The sequence below is a fragment of the Mus caroli genome, unplaced genomic scaffold, assembly GCF_978045245.1.
Source record: "Mus caroli unplaced genomic scaffold, Mus_caroli_1 scaffold_11, whole genome shotgun sequence".
NCBI classification, from domain to species: Eukaryota; Metazoa; Chordata; class Mammalia; order Rodentia; family Muridae; genus Mus; species Mus caroli.
This window is the reverse complement of record NW_028227266.1, coordinates 54,118,223-54,124,573: the sequence shown is the minus strand read 5'-3', so window position 1 is coordinate 54,124,573 and position 6,351 is coordinate 54,118,223.

Genomic DNA, 6,351 nt, shown 5'->3' with positions numbered 1-6,351 from the left:
CAGGTCAGAAAGCAGGAGCTGATGCAGAGGCCATGGAGGGATGTTCTTTACTGGCTTGCCTCCCCTGGCTTGCTCAGCCTGCTGTCTTATAGAACCAAGACTACCAGCCCAGAGATGGTCCCACCCACAGGTGGCCTTTCCCCCTTGATCACTAATTTCGAAAATGCCTGCCAGTTGTATCTCATGGAGGCATATCCTCAACCGAAGCTCCTTTCTCTGTGATTACTCCAGCTGTGTCAAGTTGACACAAAACTAGCCAATACACTCAGGTATACTGATACAGGGTGTCTTGTCTTGTTCTGTTTTGTTGTGTTCTGTTCTGTTCTGTTTTGCTTTGCTTTGTTTTGTTTTAGCTCAGCTATTGGAATACCAGGCTGTCATGTGTGAGGCCTAGGGAACACTCAACACTGCAGAAACTAGGGTGTTAGCACATAGATTTGTAATCCTAGCATTCCAGAAGGAGATTCAGGATGGCCAAGGATTTAATGGCATCTTCAGTCTTGGGCATTTTCTGAATAGACCAGGTTGTGAAACAGACCAATTACCAACTGTGCAACAAAAAGAAAAAGTCAACCTCACTGTAAGTCAGAGCCCTCCAACAGTAGGAAACTGTTGGTCAGATGACATGGTGGATGTGTGCCAGGACAGGGTTTCACTTCAGCATGATTGGTTTTAGAGAGAACTGATTAAACACTTCAGCATAATAGAACCCGTTACCGTGAGACCAAAATCCACACAGTACTGAGCTCCTGCCCACTAAGATCTCCAGTCAGCCCTGATGTTATTGATCTCGTCCCAGCCATTCTTTTGACCATAAATGTCTCAAGTGGATCTAGACCTTGTCCCCAAAAAGTACTCACACTCAGTGATGGCCAGTCTCCATGTAGGATAGTAAGTAAGACCATGGGGAGCCCAGGCAGTCAATGAATCCACGCAGCCTGCTTTGGAGAGTCATCATTCCTAAGAAGCCCTTTTCCTTAAGGTGTGTTTATATAATGAGGCATTAGGGTAGGAGGGCTTTGGTTAAAGAATGAGACTGTGTGTCTTGCTCATCAGTACAGTACAGAAAGAAGATTTTGTAGAGCCGAAACTGGACTCTGAGCAAGGAGGAAGCAAGGTTCGATGCATACATTGAGCTACTAAAGCCACTGCCTTCTTTTGGGTATATTTAGTCGAGGCTACATAGACAGCACTGAGGGCTATTTTTACCAAGGAAGTAACAATAACCGATTAAATTAGTCCATTAAATCACCAGAATTCTTGGCTTGTCAGTTCAGGTTGAGGGCCTATGCAGGGTTTGTTGATTGAAGGGGGAAGTATCTTTTGGGGGCTTAGACATTGGGTGACAAGTAGGTTAAATTAACTTGGAGTCAGAATCATAATGAGGTCCTCCCCTAGTGTGGTTGCCTGATCTTTAGAAGTTTATACTGAGAGCCCACAGAGAGGGATAACACAGTGGTGAACAAATGCTACACATTTGAGGAACAACCTGGTTCCTCCTATCACTTCTTCAAAAGGAAATAGCTTTTGTTGAAGGCCATTCAAAATCAGGGTTGGAAAAGTGGACCGTGTATCCTTGTTTCTTTTTTCTGTCAGATAACTTGGTCCACACTAGTAAGATAAGTGTTACAGTGTCCTCAGAACAAAGTAGGAAGTAGAGATGGTCCCTTAACAACACCCTTTCCTTTTGGCCATATTATATGTTGTGCACAAACTGTAAAACATCTTGTTATGTGAAGACTAAAAAGAAACTACCTTTGCCTGCTGACCTGGCATGTGGTGTCATACAGACACTGTCTCTGAATCTAACTATGGACTCTGGCTGATTTTTCTGGTCTTTGGCCTTAGAGCTCCTTTTTCAGTGGTAGTGATTCACTTTAGTTCATGTATTCTTTCAGGCTCCTTAGGCTTAATGGGGGTGCTTAGGAAGGTGTAGGGTCATGTAGTTTCAAGAACAGAGAAGTGAGGAATTGCTCAAGTTCCACTGTGTTCACATGGCTCTTAATGTCATTTGGATGCTGCCCATCTTGCATAATCAGTAAAATGCTCTTTTGTCCATCTCATGTCATCCACATGGATTGAGATATCATCTCCACTGACCATGTTATATGGGTTTAAGGGTTCACTGATGTCCAGAAATGACATTGGGAAACAAACAAATGTGCTTGCAAGTCAGTAATGAGATCAAACGTTTAACTACAGAGCAATGGACCCCCTTCCTTTTATGTGATTCAACTAACCTGTTTTTGTTGTGAATGCATTCCAGTTTCTGCTCTATTGAATAGACTGGGCCTCAGAAGGACCCAGGATCATGAATACAGTGGCACACCTCCGAAAAAGAGTGTGCTTAGAGGTGAAAAGACCTGTGGCACCACAAAAGGTACTGTGAAAATTCAATAATGTTTGAATTCTTAAAATTAATCAATTAACTTTTAATGTGTTTTGCCTGCATGTATGTGGGTGCACTACATGTTATGTTCTGTCCTACCAGTGGAGGGGAGAGAAAACATGAAACCCTCCCAAATTGGAGGAACAAATGGTCATGAACAGCCATGGTATTGTAGAAATAGTTAATCTCAATCCAGGACTTCTACATGGCCTTTGACCATTCAGTTCCTGGAGGAAAGAAACACAACTTTTATATTCATAATAAGCCTCGATCACCACTACATCTATGCAGATATCCACCCATCCTGCCATTAGAATCTATTTCCGCATCTATAAGCCCAAGTTATACCTTGCCATGTTCCATTTGGGCAGCTCATATCTTCAATAGTCTACCACCATGGCTGTGTTTCCATGATCTACATACCCCATGGGAGCTTCTCCCTCTCTCTACCCCTTCTTCCTGTCCTTGTGGTTCTACTCTGACCTCAAGGCTGGGGAACCCCAAGGCCTGCCTATATCAATTCTGCCCATATGTCTATAAGCTTTATCTATTGGCTATATGCTATAGCTTATAGGCTGCAGGCATCTTTACCCACCAATCAGGAAAAACTTGGAGGGCAAGGTCTCATAGTGTCACTTGGGTCTATGTTTAGATTCTTATGTCCTTCAGGCAACTGGTCCTCAGAGGGCAGTATTTAGCAGTAGAATACATAGCAAGATTCCAAACTTCAACACCATGGGAGTGTTGGGAATTAAACCTTAGTCCTTTGTAAGAGCAGTGCTCTCATCTCTAGAGCCATCTCTCAAGTACCTAGTCTACTATTGACAGGAGCTGTGTAAGTAAGATTGTAGCACCTCTGTCAAAAGAATTAAGATGTTTTGCAGTATTTTTAATATGGAAGGTGTTACTCTGTGCCAGTAGTAGATGGGTATTGTGGTCCTCAGTGAATGATATGACCCAAAGGATGTTGAACTTGTTTTTATGTGAGGTAGTGTGGCTTCACCTACTACAGTCAACAAGGTAAAAGTCACTCACTGTCTCCGTTGACTTTCTTCCAGACGTTGATATGTTTGAAGACAGCACTGATGATGATTTGGGTAAGAAGAACAGCCTCTAAAGCTTGACCTTGGTTGTAGTAGTTACTGGTTTTCCTGGTCACATCCAATTCTTCCCTTCCCTTTCTTCCAGATATTGATCATTTGGATGATGACGAGGTTGAGAATGAGTTGGGTAAGGAGAACAGCCTTCAAAGAGATGGTCTTGGTAGTCCATTGCTGGCCAGATCCAGTTATCCACTGAATTTCTTCCAGAAATCCACAACATATATGAGGATAACAGAGAGAATGACTTGGGGAGTGTCACCAGTGTGCACACCTTTGAACTTGATACTGGTAGGTAATGGTGTTCCTGGTCACATATTATGAACAGTGTCCTAGTGTGGGGTTAACTTCTTTGAACAGGCACCATGACCAAGGCAATTCTTATAAAAACCACATTTATTTAGGGCTTTCTTACAGGTTCAGAGGTTCAGACCAGTATCGTCAAGGCAAGAGCCTGGCTCTGTCCAGGCAGGCATTGTGCAGAAGGACCTGAGAGTTCTATATCTTCTCCCAGGGTAAACAAGAAAAGACTAGTGCCCTGGCAGCTGGGAAGAGGGTTTTAGAGCCCACATCTACAGTGACACTCTAACTCCAACAAGGCCACACCTAAAAGGAGTGTCACTTCCTGGGCCAAACATATTCAAACCACTACAAACTGAATAGCAATTATTAGGTCATTCCTTCTGCTTAGAGGGTAGAGGAAGAAAGAAAGTCAATTCAAGGGTCTTCCAAATGGACAGAAGCGATGACCAGAATCTAATACTGGATCGCTGTGTGTTAATTCTTTTCATTGCTCTGCCGAAATAAGTTGGCAAGAAACAATTAAATGGAGGAAGGATTTATTGTGGCTTGTTGTTATAGTGAATCACTGAATCATGTTAAAGAAGACATGCAAGCTAACAGGGAAGAGGAATTTGTAGGTACAGTTCTAGCTGGTACATTGTAATCACAATCCATAATCAGAAGGCAGACAGTAAACAGACCTGTGGCCTGCTTCAAAGCCTAATGGCCTTCATAGTGGTCCACTTCATCCAAGGAGGCCCCATTTTTAAGAATTCTAAGCTTATCACAAAAAGGCACTCCTGGCACCATAGTACATGTTTAAACACACAAGGCTCTGAGGCATTTGACATTCAGACTAGAACCCATAATATTTAAGTCTATGCCTTGTATGAATTAACCACATCAGGTCATGAATGTGAAATCTAAACAAAAATGACACAGTTCCTAAATTATTCTTCATCTGTTATCTTTTTCCCCAGAAAGGAATATAATGCCCAAAGCAAGAAGACAATGTCGTTTTGCTGTTTGTTGTAATTTAGTTCCTTAAATGAAAGCTCATTTTCTCCCATGTCCTTGTGCTGACGGTTTTCAGTATTCCATACTTTAGTCATTTCTATGGGTCTCGTTTTGCTGAAACCATAAGGTATAGAGATTCCAGAGGGAAGGAATCTGCATTACAAACACTGTGGGGATTTGGTCTTTATATGTAGTGTCATAGCCAATGAAGGTGAAAAATGTTATGTAAAACTGTTAGACATTTACCCAAAAAGCAATTGTTTCTATCTTTCTTTATGCCCCTGTGTGTTTGTGTGGGTAGCTCAGGAGATACAGAGCTTTCCTTGAAGAACAAACACTTTCCTCTGAGTTGGCTGATGGCTAAACAGAAGCTCATATTTATGAGACAATAATAATGGAAGATGGTAGAGTTTCCACGTGTAACTAAAGTAGGCATTTTAATATATAATTTCAATGGACCCAGTCTATCTGAGTTCTCACTGAAACAAAGAAATCTGTAACATATAGAATAGTGGTGACTTATGTTAGGAATAGACACCAAGTACCCACAAGTTAGGAACTATTTTTAAGCTTTTTTTTATAACTACCCAACACAAGTACATGTGGAATTAAAATGAGACCCTTCCCAGCCTGCAAGGTTAGGTTCCAGAAGAACAACTATTTGAGAGAGTATTATCTGGTGGGTTTACCTGTCTATGCACCCAAGTTATTTGGTCTGTGACAACACAATTTGCGAATACCTGACCTTCCTCAGCATTTACCCCACATGATTCGTGTTCACCAAGGAACAGCACTCTAGCATGTCTTCTTCAGTTAGGCATATCCTCTGGGTGGAGTCAAGGAGACACAGTGATGGATGGACTCAGGCTTGTGATTGTCTTAGGTGAAAAGGCCAAGGTGGAAGTTTCACATATAGTTCCAGATTCTGTGGTTAGCATTAGCCTGTGGGCTCATTAACCACCATACAAGGGTTCTGTATTATATGTATGCTTGCAGATCTCTGAAGCCTATAGAAGAGCATGATAAGGTAGAGTCTGAGGTAACATAGCTTAGGTAGGGATTGCTACAGGAATTCTGATTTTCAACATTGTGGTGATGTGAAAGGCATAAAGAACCAATGCTGATATGGAGTGTGGAGGCCCACATCCTGTGAGAATGAAATCACTCCTCATCCCTGCCCTTGACCTAAAGTAAACCTCTATTATGTGTTTCCTCAGACAGAGAAGTGAGTGTTTTATTAATAGTTCTTCACTTACCTGCTATCTGTCTGTCAGAGTACCTTGTGCCTTATGAATCATGGCTCCACCTGACTCCCTGACAAAGGTGTTCACCGACTTGAGCCTAACAGTGTAAAGATAGAACTGAGCACTTCATAGGAATATTCCTAGGGAGACAGCCATTTGAGACTTGGTATGTCACCTCAGTTGCTCCTTTCGCTGGGGAGCAGTTATGAAGTTTGCTGATGACCAGCTGTTCAAGCAGGAGAACTGCACCAAGAGGGAAGAGTTCAATTCCCTGAGAATTGTAATTCCCAGCTTGAGAATGGACCCAGAGAAAGAATCA